Source organism: Pelobates fuscus, chromosome 3 (assembly GCF_036172605.1).
Source record: "Pelobates fuscus isolate aPelFus1 chromosome 3, aPelFus1.pri, whole genome shotgun sequence".
Taxonomy (NCBI): domain Eukaryota; kingdom Metazoa; phylum Chordata; class Amphibia; order Anura; family Pelobatidae; genus Pelobates; species Pelobates fuscus.
In genome coordinates this window covers 394,359,498-394,373,164 of record NC_086319.1, presented here as the reverse complement: position 1 = coordinate 394,373,164, position 13,667 = coordinate 394,359,498, and the positions used below count along the sequence as shown (strand labels likewise).

Genomic DNA, 13,667 nt, shown 5'->3' with positions numbered 1-13,667 from the left:
TATTTGGCACTATTTACACTGTTTGCATTTTAGATATTGTTTAACTCTGACACTCACATGGTTAACAGTTGCAGGGTTCTGCAGTTGGACAAGGCATGCATTTAGAAAAATGTCATGTGGGTGTGAGCCTAATTTGAATACCTACAATGCATTGCAAAGAATGTTGTCCTTTTTAAACTAGTCGGACAAATAATAACAGCTTTTAACAGATACTACCAAAATGGACTCCCTCTCATTTATGTTTACGCTGAACGAGAGTGAGGGATGGAAGGAGATGGATGCGGCCATGATGTGCATTCTTAGAGCGTTTAAATGGGTGGAAATGCCAGCCAAGCTAAGGATGCATTCTCCCCCCCAGACCTGGGGCTGTGGGTCTGTACATTATCCCGGGTAATTGCGTCCTGTCATCTGCATCTGTTGTGAATGGGGTCAAAATGTACTTAACGTCCTGTCATCTGCATCTGTTGTGAATGGGGTCAAAATGTACTTAGCGCGGAAGAGAAGGAAAATGGAGATGCCGTGACCCGGATTCGAACCGGGGTTGCTGCGGCCACAACGCAGAGTACTAACCACTATACGATCACGGCACAATGGCCGAGCCAGGTAGGAGTCGAACCTACAATCTTCTGATCCGTAGTCAGACGCGTTATCCATTGCGCCACTGGCCCATGCTTGGAGACAGCAGCCCCAACCTCAGTCAAAAGGATCTGCCTCAACAGAAAAAGATGTCCATTATAAAACTAAATTGAGATACAAAATAAGTTTTTTGCAAAGTTGTTTATTTATTTTATCTTATCATTAAAAGTTAAACCTTGCCTTAAAACTTCCTTAACTACTTATATGGCACCAACAAATTCCGCAGAGCTGGAATTGAACTAATTCAACTTAGATGTACTTTATTAAACAAACAAAAATAAGCAATTGCACAATAACTGCTAAAAGAGCTCACAAAACAATCTCTGAGATGCGTTTCACAATTTAACTGAGGAAGCTTTTTTTTAAGGAGGAAATGTGTTTCAGAGATTGTTCCAAGTTGGATTCTTGAGTCATATTATATACCAAAATTTGGAAGCACTATGCGGGTAGGGTTGTCTCTAGGCAGGCAGACACCAGAGGCATTTCTGTGAGCTGAATTTCAAGACTCCTGTACACAAGTGTAATTCTCTATGGTATAATTTTATTAAGGTTTTACACTGTACACATTTTTCCTGTTTTATTGTATGTATATATTATATGTACATATATGATCTGCCGGAAGTCTGTGTCTAGGGAAAAGGTGGATCTGATACCTATAAATAAGAAGAGGAGAGGGAGTCACCTATTTAAGAGTCCAATGCTTTTATTCCAGAGCCAGATTGTGGGCTCTGGTTCATGTGAGTTGCCAATGCCTCTAGATGCTTTACTGCTTTATTAGATTTTTGGGCTGTGTTAGTAAGTTGTCTCCACTATTATATCTTTTTCTATTTTTACTTTAGAGTTCAAAAGTTTGTTATTGTGTTTTTTACTAGGATAATCACATTGTTCTATGTATTAAATCATGGTTGTTATATTGCAGTGGCGTTTACAATTTATTTAGACTTTTAAAGGGGTGCCAAGAATTAACACTTTGTTGTGATTTAGTGCAATGTTAGATATTTGGCACTATTTACACTGTTTGCATTGTAGCTATTGTTTAACTCTGACACTCACATGGTTAACAGTTGCAGGGTTCTGCAGTTGGACAAGGCATGCATTTAGAAAAATGTCATGTGGGTGTGAGCCTAATTTGAATACCTACAATGCATTGCAAAGAATGTTGTCCTTTTTAAACTAGTCGGACAAATAATAACAGCTTTTAACAGATACTACCACCAGGACTCCCTCTCATTTATGTTTACGCTGAACGAGAGTGAGGGATGGAAGGAGATGGATGCGGCCATGATGTGCATTCTTAGAGCGTTTAAATGGGTGGGAATGCCAGCCAAGCTAAGGATGCATTCTCCCCCCCAGACCTGGGGCCGTGGGTCTGTACATTATCCCGGGTAATTGTGTCCTGTCATCTGCATCTGTTGTGAATGGGGTCAAAATGTACTTAGCGTCCTGTAATCTGCATCTGTTGTGAATGGGGTCAAAATGTACTTAGCGCGGAAGAGAAGGAAAATGGAGATGCCGTGACCCGGATTCGAACCGGGGTTGCTGCGGCCACAACGCAGAGCACTAACCACTATACGATCACGGCACAACGGCCGAGCCAGGTAGGAGTCGAACCTACAATCTTCTGATCCGTAGTCAGACGCGTTATCCATTGCGCCACTGGCCCATGCTTGGAGACAGCAGCCCCAACCTCAGTCAATAGGATCTGCCTCAACAGAAAAAGATGTCCATTATAAAACTAAATTGAGATACAAAATAAGTTTTTTGCAAAGTTGTTTATTTATTTTATCTTATCATTAAAAGTTAAACCTTGCCTTAAAACTTCCTTAACTACTTATATGGCACCAACAAATTCCGCAGAGCTGGAATTGAACTAATTCAACTTAGATGTACTTTATTAAACAAACAAAAATAAGCAATTGCACAATAACTGCTAAAAGAGCTCACAAAACAATCTCTGAGATGCGTTTCACAATTTAACTGAGGAAGCTTTTTTTTAAGGAGGAAATGTGTTTCAGAGATTGTTCCAAGTTGGATTCTTGAGTCATATTATATACCAAAATTTGGAAGCACTATGCGGGTAGGGTTGTCTCTAGGCAGGCAGACACCAGAGGCATTTCTGTGAGCTGAATTTCAAGACTCCTGTACACAAGTGTAATTCTCTATGGTATAATTTTATTAAGGTTTTACACTGTACACATTTTTCCTGTTTTATTGTATGTATATATTATATGTACATATATGATCTGCCGGAAGTCTGTGTCTAGGGAAAAGGTGGATCTGATACCTATAAATAAGAAGAGGAGAGGGAGTCACCTATTTAAGAGTCCAATGCTTTTATTCCAGAGCCAGATTGTGGGCTCTGGTTCATGTGAGTTGCCAATGCCTCTAGATGCTTTACAGCTTTATTAGATTTTTGGGCTGTGTTAGTAAGTTGTCTCCACTATTATATCTTTTTCCATTTTTACTTTAGAGTTCAAAAGTTTGTTATTGTGTTTTTTACTAGGATAATCACATTGTTCTATGTATTAAATCATGGTTGTTATATTGCAGTGGCGTTTACAATTTATTTAGACTTTTAAAGGGGTGCCAAGAATTAACACTTTGTTGTGATTTAGTGCAATGTTAGATATTTGGCACTATTTACACTGTTTGCATTGTAGCTATTGTTTAACTCTGACACTCACATGGTTAACAGTTGCAGGGTTCTGCAGTTGGACAAGGCATGCATTTAGAAAAATGTCATGTGGGTGTGAGCCTAATTTGAATACCTACAATGCATTGCAAAGAATGTTGTCCTTTTTAAACTAGTCGGACAAATAATAACAGCTTTTAACAGATACTACCACCAGGACTCCCTCTCATTTATGTTTACGCTGAACGAGAGTGAGGGATGGAAGGAGATGGATGCGGCCATGATGTGCATTCTTAGAGCGTTTAAATGGGTGGGAATGCCAGCCAAGCTAAGGATGCATTCTCCCCCCCAGACCTGGGGCCGTGGGTCTGTACATTATCCCGGGTAATTGTGTCCTGTCATCTGCATCTGTTGTGAATGGGGTCAAAATGTACTTAGCGTCCTGTAATCTGCATCTGTTGTGAATGGGGTCAAAATGTACTTAGCGCGGAAGAGAAGGAAAATGGAGATGCCGTGACCCGGATTCGAACCGGGGTTGCTGCGGCCACAACGCAGAGTACTAACCACTATACGATCACGGCACAACGGCCGAGCCAGGTAGAAGTCGAACCTACAATCTTCTGATCCGTAGTCAGACGCGTTATCCATTGCGCCACTGGCCCATGCTTGGAGACAGCAGCCCCAACCTCAGTCAATAGGATCTGCCTCAACAGAAAAAGATGTCCATTATAAAACTAAATTGAGATACAAAATAAGTTTTTTGCAAAGTTGTTTATTTATTTTATCTTATCATTAAAAGTTAAACCTTGCCTTAAAACTTCCTTAACTACTTATATGGCACCAACAAATTCCGCAGAGCTGGAATTGAACTAATTCAACTTAGATGTACTTTATTAAACAAACAAAAATAAGCAATTGCACAATAACTGCTAAAAGAGCTCACAAAACAATCTCTGAGATGCGTTTCACAATTTAACTGAGGAAGCTTTTTTTAAAGGAGGAAATGTGTTTCAGAGATTGTTCCAAGTTGGATTCTTGAGTCATATTATATACCAAAATTTGGAAGCACTATGCGGGTTGGGTTGTCTCTAGGCAGGCAGACACCAGAGGCATTTCTGTGAGCTGAATTTCAAGACTCCTGTACACAAGTGTAATTCTCTATGGTATAATTTTATTAAGGTTTTACACTGTACACATTTTTCCTGTTTTATTGTATGTATATATTATATGTACATATATGATCTGCCGGAAGTCTGTGTCTAGGGAAAAGGTGGATCTGATACCTATAAATAAGAAGAGGAGAGGGAGTCACCTATTTAAGAGTCCAATGCTTTTATTCCAGAGCCAGATTGTGTGCTCTGGTTCATGTGAGTTGCCAATGCCTCTAGATGCTTTACAGCTTTATTAGATTTTTGGGCTGTGTTAGTAAGTTGTTTCCACTATTATATCTTTTTCTATTTTTACTTTAGAGTTCAAAAGTTTGTTATTGTGTTTTTTACTAGGATAATCACATTGTTCTATGTATTAAATCATGGTTGTTATATTGCAGTGGCGTTTACAATTTATTTAGACTTTTAAAGGGGTGCCAAGAATTAACACTTTGTTGTGATTTAGTGCAATGTTAGATATTTGGCACTATTTACACTGTTTGCATTTTAGATATTGTTTAACTCTGACACTCACATGGTTAACAGTTGCAGGGTTCTGCAGTTGGACAAGGCATGCATTTAGAAAAATGTCATGTGGGTGTGAGCCTAATTTGAATACCTACAATGCATTGCAAAGAATGTTGTCCTTTTTAAACTAGTCGGACAAATAATAACAGCTTTTAACAGATACTACCAAAATGGACTCCCTCTCATTTATGTTTACGCTGAACGAGAGTGAGGGATGGAAGGAGATGGATGCGGCCATGATGTGCATTCTTAGAGCGTTTAAATGGGTGGAAATGCCAGCCAAGCTAAGGATGCATTCTCCCCCCCAGACCTGGGGCTGTGGGTCTGTACATTATCCCGGGTAATTGCGTCCTGTCATCTGCATCTGTTGTGAATGGGGTCAAAATGTACTTAACGTCCTGTCATCTGCATCTGTTGTGAATGGGGTCAAAATGTACTTAGCGCGGAAGAGAAGGAAAATGGAGATGCCGTGACCCGGATTCGAACCGGGGTTGCTGCGGCCACAACGCAGAGTACTAACCACTATACGATCACGGCACAATGGCCGAGCCAGGTAGGAGTCGAACCTACAATCTTCTGATCCATAGTCAGACGCGTTATCCATTGCGCCACTGGCCCATGCTTGGAGACAGCAGCCCCAACCTCAGTCAAAAGGATCTGCCTCAACAGAAAAAGATGTCCATTATAAAACTAAATTGAGATACAAAATAAGTTTTTTGCAAAGTTGTTTATTTATTTTATCTTATCATTAAAAGTTAAACCTTGCCTTAAAACTTCCTTAACTACTTATATGGCACCAACAAATTCCGCAGAGCTGGAATTGAACTAATTCAACTTAGATGTACTTTATTAAACAAACAAAAATAAGCAATTGCACAATAACTGCTAAAAGAGCTCACAAAACAATCTCTGAGATGCGTTTCACAATTTAACTGAGGAAGCTTTTTTTTAAGGAGGAAATGTGTTTCAGAGATTGTTCCAAGTTGGATTCTTGAGTCATATTATATACCAAAATTTGGAAGCACTATGCGGGTAGGGTTGTCTCTAGGCAGGCAGACACCAGAGGCATTTCTGTGAGCTGAATTTCAAGACTCCTGTACACAAGTGTAATTCTCTATGGTATAATTTTATTAAGGTTTTACACTGTACACATTTTTCCTGTTTTATTGTATGTATATATTATATGTACATATATGATCTGCCGGAAGTCTGTGTCTAGGGAAAAGGTGGATCTGATACCTATAAATAAGAAGAGGAGAGGGAGTCACCTATTTAAGAGTCCAATGCTTTTATTCCAGAGCCAGATTGTGGGCTCTGGTTCATGTGAGTTGCCAATGCCTCTAGATGCTTTACTGCTTTATTAGATTTTTGGGCTGTGTTAGTAAGTTGTCTCCACTATTATATCTTTTTCTATTTTTACTTTAGAGTTCAAAAGTTTGTTATTGTGTTTTTTACTAGGATAATCACATTGTTCTATGTATTAAATCATGGTTGTTATATTGCAGTGGCGTTTACAATTTATTTAGACTTTTAAAGGGGTGCCAAGAATTAACACTTTGTTGTGATTTAGTGCAATGTTAGATATTTGGCACTATTTACACTGTTTGCATTGTAGCTATTGTTTAACTCTGACACTCACATGGTTAACAGTTGCAGGGTTCTGCAGTTGGACAAGGCATGCATTTAGAAAAATGTCATGTGGGTGTGAGCCTAATTTGAATACCTACAATGCATTGCAAAGAATGTTGTCCTTTTTAAACTAGTCGGACAAATAATAACAGCTTTTAACAGATACTACCACCAGGACTCCCTCTCATTTATGTTTACGCTGAACGAGAGTGAGGGATGGAAGGAGATGGATGCGGCCATGATGTGCATTCTTAGAGCGTTTAAATGGGTGGGAATGCCAGCCAAGCTAAGGATGCATTCTCCCCCCCAGACCTGGGGCCGTGGGTCTGTACATTATCCCGGGTAATTGTGTCCTGTCATCTGCATCTGTTGTGAATGGGGTCAAAATGTACTTAGCGTCCTGTAATCTGCATCTGTTGTGAATGGGGTCAAAATGTACTTAGCGCGGAAGAGAAGGAAAATGGAGATGCCGTGACCCGGATTCGAACCGGGGTTGCTGCGGCCACAACGCAGAGTACTAACCACTATACGATCACGGCACAACGGCCGAGCCAGGTAGGAGTCGAACCTACAATCTTCTGATCCGTAGTCAGACGCGTTATCCATTGCGCCACTGGCCCATGCTTGGAGACAGCAGCCCCAACCTCAGTCAATAGGATCTGCCTCAACAGAAAAAGATGTCCATTATAAAACTAAATTGAGATACAAAATAAGTTTTTTGCAAAGTTGTTTATTTATTTTATCTTATCATTAAAAGTTAAACCTTGCCTTAAAACTTCCTTAACTACTTATATGACACCAACAAATTCCGCAGAGCTGGAATTGAACTAATTCAACTTAGATGTACTTTATTAAACAAACAAAAATAAGCAATTGCACAATAACTGCTAAAAGAGCTCACAAAACAATCTCTGAGATGCGTTTCACAATTTAACTGAGGAAGCTTTTTTTTAAGGAGGAAATGTGTTTCAGAGATTGTTCCAAGTTGGATTCTTGAGTCATATTATATACCAAAATTTGGAAGCACTATGCGGGTAGGGTTGTCTCTAGGCAGGCAGACACCAGAGGCATTTCTGTGAGCTGAATTTCAAGACTCCTGTACACAAGTGTAATTCTCTATGGTATAATTTTATTAAGGTTTTACACTGTACACATTTTTCCTGTTTTATTGTATGTATATTTTATATGTACATATATGATCTGCCGGAAGTCTGTGTCTAGGGAAAAGGTGGATCTGATACCTATAAATAAGAAGAGGAGAGGGAGTCACCTATTTAAGAGTCCAATGCTTTTATTCCAGAGCCAGATTGTGGGCTCTGGTTCATGTGAGTTGCCAATGCCTCTAGATGCTTTACAGCTTTATTAGATTTTTGGGCTGTGTTAGTAAGTTGTCTCCACTATTATATCTTTTTCCATTTTTACTTTAGAGTTCAAAAGTTTGTTATTGTGTTTTTTACTAGGATAATCACATTGTTCTATGTATTAAATCATGGTTGTTATATTGCAGTGGCGTTTACAATTTATTTAGACTTTTAAAGGGGTGCCAAGAATTAACACTTTGTTGTGATTTAGTGCAATGTTAGATATTTGGCACTATTTACACTGTTTGCATTGTAGCTATTGTTTAACTCTGACACTCACATGGTTAACAGTTGCAGGGTTCTGCAGTTGGACAAGGCATGCATTTAGAAAAATGTCATGTGGGTGTGAGCCTAATTTGAATACCTACAATGCATTGCAAAGAATGTTGTCCTTTTTAAACTAGTCGGACAAATAATAACAGCTTTTAACAGATACTACCACCAGGACTCCCTCTCATTTATGTTTACGCTGAACGAGAGTGAGGGATGGAAGGAGATGGATGCGGCCATGATGTGCATTCTTAGAGCGTTTAAATGGGTGGGAATGCCAGCCAAGCTAAGGATGCATTCTCCCCCCGAGACCTGGGGCCGTGGGTCTGTACATTATCCCGGGTAATTGTGTCCTGTCATCTGCATCTGTTGTGAATGGGGTCAAAATGTACTTAGCGCGGAAGAGAAGGAAAATGGAGATGCCGTGACCCGGATTCGAACCGGGGTTGCTGCGGCCACAACGCAGAGTACTAACCACTATACGATCACGGCACAACAGCCGAGCCAGGTAGGAGTCGAACCTACAATCTTCTGATCCGTAGTCAGACGCGTTATCCATTGCGCCACTGGCCCATGCTTGGAGACAGCAGCCCCAACCTCAGTCAATAGGATCTGCCTCAACAGAAAAAGATGTTTTTTACTAGGATAATCACATTGTTCTATGTATTAAATCATGGTTGTTATATTGCAGTGGCGTTTACAATTTATTTAGACTTTTAAAGGGGTGCCAAGAATTAACACTTTGTTGTGATTTAGTGCAATGTTAGATATTTGGCACTATTTACACTGTTTGCATTGTAGCTATTGTTTAACTCTGACACTCACATGGTTAACAGTTGCAGGGTTCTGCAGTTGGACAAGGCATGCATTTAGAAAAATGTCATGTGGGTGTGAGCCTAATTTGAATACCTACAATGCATTGCAAAGAATGTTGTCCTTTTTAAACTAGTCGGACAAATAATAACAGCTTTTAACAGATACTACCACCAGGACTCCCTCTCATTTATGTTTACGCTGAACGAGAGTGAGGGATGGAAGGAGATGGATGCGGCCATGATGTGCATTCTTAGAGCGTTAAAATGGGTGGGAATGCCAGCCAAGCTAAGGATGCATTCTCCCCCCGAGACCTGGGGCCGTGGGTCTGTACATTATCCCGGGTAATTGTGTCCTGTCATCTGCATCTGTTGTGAATGGGGTCAAAATGTACTTAGCGCGGAAGAGAAGGAAAATGGAGATGCCGTGACCCGGATTCGAACCGGGGTTGCTGCGGCCACAACGCAGAGTACTAACCACTATACGATCACGGCACAACAGCCGAGCCAGGTAGGAGTCGAACCTACAATCTTCTGATCCGTAGTCAGACGCGTTATCCATTGCGCCACTGGCCCATGCTTGGAGACAGCAGCCCCAACCTCAGTCAATAGGATCTGCCTCAACAGAAAAAGATGTCCATTATAAAACTAAATTGAGATACAAAATAAGTTTTTTGCAAAGTTGTTTATTTATTTTATCTTATCATTAAAAGTTAAACCTTGCCTTAAAACTTCCTTAACTACTTATATGGCACCAACAAATTCCGCAGAGCTGGAATTGAACTAATTCAACTTAGATGTACTTTATTAAACAAACAAAAATAAGCAATTGCACAATAACTGCTAAAAGAGCTCACAAAACAATCTCTGAGATGCGTTTCACAATTTAACTGAGGAAGCTTTTTTTAAAGGAGGAAATGTGTTTCAGAGATTGTTCCAAGTTGGATTCTTGAGTCATATTATATACCAAAATTTGGAAGCACTATGCGGGTAGGGTTGTCTCTAGGCAGGCAGACACCAGAGGCATTTCTGTGAGCTGAATTTCAAGACTCCTGTACACAAGTGTAATTCTCTATGGTATAATTTTATTAAGGTTTTACACTGTACACATTTTTCCTGTTTTATTGTATGTATATATTATATGTACATATATGATCTGCCGGAAGTCTGTGTCTAGGGAAAAGGTGAATCTGATACCTATAAATAAGAAGAGGAGAGGGAGTCACCTATTTAAGAGTCCAATGCTTTTATTCCAGAGCCAGATTGTGGGCTCTGGTTCATGTGAGTTGCCAATGCCTCTAGATGCTTTACAGCTTTATTAGATTTTTGGGCTGTGTTAGTAAGTTGTCTCCACTATTATATCTTTTTCCATTTTTACTTTAGAGTTCAAAAGTTTGTTATTGTGTTTTTTACTAGGATAATCACATTGTTCTATGTATTAAATCATGGTTGTTATATTGCAGTGGCGTTTACAATTTATTTAGACTTTTAAAGGGGTGCCAAGAATTAACACTTTGTTGTGATTTAGTGCAATGTTAGATATTTGGCACTATTTACACTGTTTGCATTGTAGATATTGTTTAACTCTGACACTCACATGGTTAACAGTTGCAGGGTTCTGCAGTTGGACAAGGCATGCATTTAGAAAAATGTCATGTGGGTGTGAGCCTAATTTGAATACCTACAATGCATTGCAAAGAATGTTGTCCTTTTTAAACTAGTCGGACAAATAATAACAGCTTTTAACAGATACTACCAAAATGGACTCCCTCTCATTTATGTTTACGCTGAACGAGAGTGAGGGATGGAAGGAGATGGATGCGGCCATGATGTGCATTCTTAGAGCGTTTAAATGGGTGGAAATGCCAGCCAAGCTAAGGATGCATTCTCCCCCCCAGACCTGGGGCTGTGGGTCTGTACATTATCCCGGGTAATTGCGTCCTGTCATCTGCATCTGTTGTGAATGGGGTCAAAATGTACTTAACGTCCTGTCATCTGAATCTGTTGTGAATGGGGTCAAAATGTACTTAGCGCGGAAGAGAAGGAAAATGGGGATGCCGTGACCCGGATTCGAACCGGGGTTGCTGCGGCCACAACGCAGAGTACTAACCACTATACGATCACGGCACAACGGCCGAGCCAGGTAGGAGTCGAACCTACAATCTTCTGATCCGTAGTCAGACGCGTTATCCATTGCGCCACTGGCCCATGCTTGGAGACAGCAGCCCCAACCTCAGTCAAAAGGATCTGCCTCAACAGAAAAAGATGTCCATTATAAAACTAAATTGAGATACAAAATAAGTTTTTTGCAAAGTTGTTTATTTATTTTATCTTATCATTAAAAGTTAAACCTTGCCTTAAAACTTCCTTAACTACTTATATGGCACCAACAAATTCCGCAGAGCTGGAATTGAACTAATTCAACTTAGATGTACTTTATTAAACAAACAAAAATAAGCAATTGCACAATAACTGCTAAAAGAGCTCACAAAACAATCTCTGAGATGCGTTTCACAATTTAACTGAGGAAGCTTTTTTTTAAGGAGGAAATGTGTTTCAGAGATTGTTCCAAGTTGGATTCTTGAGTCATATTATATACCAAAATTTGGAAGCACTATGCGGGTAGGGTTGTCTCTAGGCAGGCAGACACCAGAGGCATTTCTGTGAGCTGAATTTCAAGACTCCTGTACACAAGTGTAATTCTCTATGGTATAATTTTATTAAGGTTTTACACTGTACACATTTTTCCTGTTTTATTGTATGTATATATTATATGTACATATATGATCTGCCGGAAGTCTGTGTCTAGGGAAAAGGTGGATCTGATACCTATAAATAAGAAGAGGAGAGGGAGTCACCTATTTAAGAGTCCAATGCTTTTATTCCAGAGCCAGATTGTGGGCTCTGGTTCATGTGAGTTGCCAATGCCTCTAGATGCTTTACAGCTTTATTAGATTTTTGGGCTGTGTTAGTAAGTTGTCTCCACTATTATATCTTTTTCTATTTTTACTTTAGAGTTCAAAAGTTTGTTATTGTGTTTTTTACTAGGATAATCACATTGTTCTATGTATTAAATCATGGTTGTTATATTGCAGTGGCGTTTACAATTTATTTAGACTTTTAAAGGGGTGCCAAGAATTAACACTTTGTTGTGATTTAGTGCAATGTTAGATATTTGGCACTATTTACACTGTTTGCATTGTAGCTATTGTTTAACTCTGACACTCACATGGTTAACAGTTGCAGGGTTCTGCAGTTGGACAAGGCATGCATTTAGAAAAATGTCATGTGGGTGTGAGCCTAATTTGAATACCTACAATGCATTGCAAAGAATGTTGTCCTTTTTAAACTAGTCGGACAAATAATAACAGCTTTTAACAGATACTACCACCAGGACTCCCTCTCATTTATGTTTACGCTGAACGAGAGTGAGGGATGGAAGGAGATGGATGCGGCCATGATGTGCATTCTTAGAGCGTTTAAATGGGTGGGAATGCCAGCCAAGCTAAGGATGCATTCTCCCCCCGAGACCTGGGGCCGTGGGTCTGTACATTATCCCGGGTAATTGTGTCCTGTCATCTGCATCTGTTGTGAATGGGGTCAAAATGTACTTAGCGCGGAAGAGAAGGAAAATGGAGATGCCGTGACCCGGATTCGAACCGGGGTTGCTGCGGCCACAACGCAGAGTACTAACCACTATACGATCACGGCACAACGGCCGAGCCAGGTAGGAGTCGAACCTACAATCTTCTGATCCGTAGTCAGACGCGTTATCCATTGCGCCACTGGCCCATGCTTGGAGACAGCAGCCCCAACCTCAGTCAATAGGATCTGCCTCAACAGAAAAAGATGTCCATTATAAAACTAAATTGAGATACAAAATAAGTTTTTTGCAAAGTTGTTTATTTATTTTATCTTATCATTAAAAGTTAAACCTTGCCTTAAAACTTCCTTAACTACTTATATGGCACCAACAAATTCCGCAGAGCTGGAATTGAACTAATTCAACTTAGATGTACTTTATTAAACAAACAAAAATAAGCAATTGCACAATAACTGCTAAAAGAGCTCACAAAACAATCTCTGAGATGCGTTTCACAATTTAACTGAGGAAGCTTTTTTTTAAGGAGGAAATGTGTTTCAGAGATTGTTCCAAGTTGGATTCTTGAGTCATATTATATACCAAAATTTGGAAGCACTATGCGGGTAGGGTTGTCTCTAGGCAGGCAGACACCAGAGGCATTTCTGTGAGCTGAATTTCAAGACTCCTGTACACAAGTGTAATTCTCTATGGTATAATTTTATTAAGGTTTTACACTGTACACATTTTTCCTGTTTTATTGTATGTATATATTATATGTACATATATGATCTGCCGGAAGTCTGTGTCTAGGGAAAAGGTGGATCTGATACCTATAAATAAGAAGAGGAGAGGGAGTCACCTATTTAAGAGTCCAATGCTTTTATTCCAGAGCCAGATTGTGGGCTCTGGTTCATGTGAGTTGCCAATGCCTCTAGATGCTTTACAGCTTTATTAGATTTTTGGGCTGTGTTAGTAAGTTGTCTCCACTATTATATCTTTTTCCATTTTTACTTTAGAGTTCAAAAGTTTGTTATTGTGTTTTTTACTAGGATAATCACATTGTTCTAT

At 39.6% G+C, this 13,667-nt stretch overlaps 17 non-coding genes across 17 annotated transcripts; all 17 read right to left on the bottom strand.

The window, feature by feature from the left end:
* Positions 1 to 515: 515 nt before the first annotated feature.
* TRNAH-GUG (transfer RNA histidin (anticodon GUG)) lies at positions 516 to 587 on the bottom strand. The gene has a single exon. It is a non-coding gene; the product is annotated as a tRNA-His (tRNA).
* An 8-nt stretch (positions 588 to 595) lies between these two features.
* Positions 596 to 668, bottom strand: TRNAR-ACG (transfer RNA arginine (anticodon ACG)). The gene has a single exon. It is a non-coding gene; the product is annotated as a tRNA-Arg (tRNA).
* A 1,478-nt stretch (positions 669 to 2,146) lies between these two features.
* TRNAH-GUG (transfer RNA histidin (anticodon GUG)) lies at positions 2,147 to 2,218 on the bottom strand. The gene has a single exon. It is a non-coding gene; the product is annotated as a tRNA-His (tRNA).
* Positions 2,219 to 2,226: 8 nt separating this feature from the next.
* Positions 2,227 to 2,299, bottom strand: TRNAR-ACG (transfer RNA arginine (anticodon ACG)). The gene has a single exon. It is a non-coding gene; the product is annotated as a tRNA-Arg (tRNA).
* Positions 2,300 to 3,777: 1,478 nt separating this feature from the next.
* Positions 3,778 to 3,849, bottom strand: TRNAH-GUG (transfer RNA histidin (anticodon GUG)). The gene has a single exon. It is a non-coding gene; the product is annotated as a tRNA-His (tRNA).
* Positions 3,850 to 5,409: 1,560 nt separating this feature from the next.
* On the bottom strand, positions 5,410 to 5,481 carry TRNAH-GUG (transfer RNA histidin (anticodon GUG)). The gene has a single exon. It is a non-coding gene; the product is annotated as a tRNA-His (tRNA).
* An 8-nt stretch (positions 5,482 to 5,489) lies between these two features.
* On the bottom strand, positions 5,490 to 5,562 carry TRNAH-AUG (transfer RNA histidin (anticodon AUG)). Its single transcript has one exon. It is a non-coding gene; the product is annotated as a tRNA-His (tRNA).
* A 1,478-nt stretch (positions 5,563 to 7,040) lies between these two features.
* On the bottom strand, positions 7,041 to 7,112 carry TRNAH-GUG (transfer RNA histidin (anticodon GUG)). Its single transcript has one exon. It is a non-coding gene; the product is annotated as a tRNA-His (tRNA).
* An 8-nt stretch (positions 7,113 to 7,120) lies between these two features.
* TRNAR-ACG (transfer RNA arginine (anticodon ACG)) lies at positions 7,121 to 7,193 on the bottom strand. Its single transcript has one exon. It is a non-coding gene; the product is annotated as a tRNA-Arg (tRNA).
* A 1,431-nt stretch (positions 7,194 to 8,624) lies between these two features.
* On the bottom strand, positions 8,625 to 8,696 carry TRNAH-GUG (transfer RNA histidin (anticodon GUG)). Its single transcript has one exon. It is a non-coding gene; the product is annotated as a tRNA-His (tRNA).
* An 8-nt stretch (positions 8,697 to 8,704) lies between these two features.
* TRNAR-ACG (transfer RNA arginine (anticodon ACG)) lies at positions 8,705 to 8,777 on the bottom strand. The gene has a single exon. It is a non-coding gene; the product is annotated as a tRNA-Arg (tRNA).
* A 662-nt stretch (positions 8,778 to 9,439) lies between these two features.
* Positions 9,440 to 9,511, bottom strand: TRNAH-GUG (transfer RNA histidin (anticodon GUG)). Its single transcript has one exon. It is a non-coding gene; the product is annotated as a tRNA-His (tRNA).
* An 8-nt stretch (positions 9,512 to 9,519) lies between these two features.
* On the bottom strand, positions 9,520 to 9,592 carry TRNAR-ACG (transfer RNA arginine (anticodon ACG)). Its single transcript has one exon. It is a non-coding gene; the product is annotated as a tRNA-Arg (tRNA).
* Positions 9,593 to 11,071: 1,479 nt separating this feature from the next.
* Positions 11,072 to 11,143, bottom strand: TRNAH-GUG (transfer RNA histidin (anticodon GUG)). The gene has a single exon. It is a non-coding gene; the product is annotated as a tRNA-His (tRNA).
* An 8-nt stretch (positions 11,144 to 11,151) lies between these two features.
* On the bottom strand, positions 11,152 to 11,224 carry TRNAR-ACG (transfer RNA arginine (anticodon ACG)). The gene has a single exon. It is a non-coding gene; the product is annotated as a tRNA-Arg (tRNA).
* Positions 11,225 to 12,655: 1,431 nt separating this feature from the next.
* On the bottom strand, positions 12,656 to 12,727 carry TRNAH-GUG (transfer RNA histidin (anticodon GUG)). Its single transcript has one exon. It is a non-coding gene; the product is annotated as a tRNA-His (tRNA).
* An 8-nt stretch (positions 12,728 to 12,735) lies between these two features.
* TRNAR-ACG (transfer RNA arginine (anticodon ACG)) lies at positions 12,736 to 12,808 on the bottom strand. Its single transcript has one exon. It is a non-coding gene; the product is annotated as a tRNA-Arg (tRNA).
* Between the last annotated feature and the right edge of the window lie 859 nt (positions 12,809 to 13,667).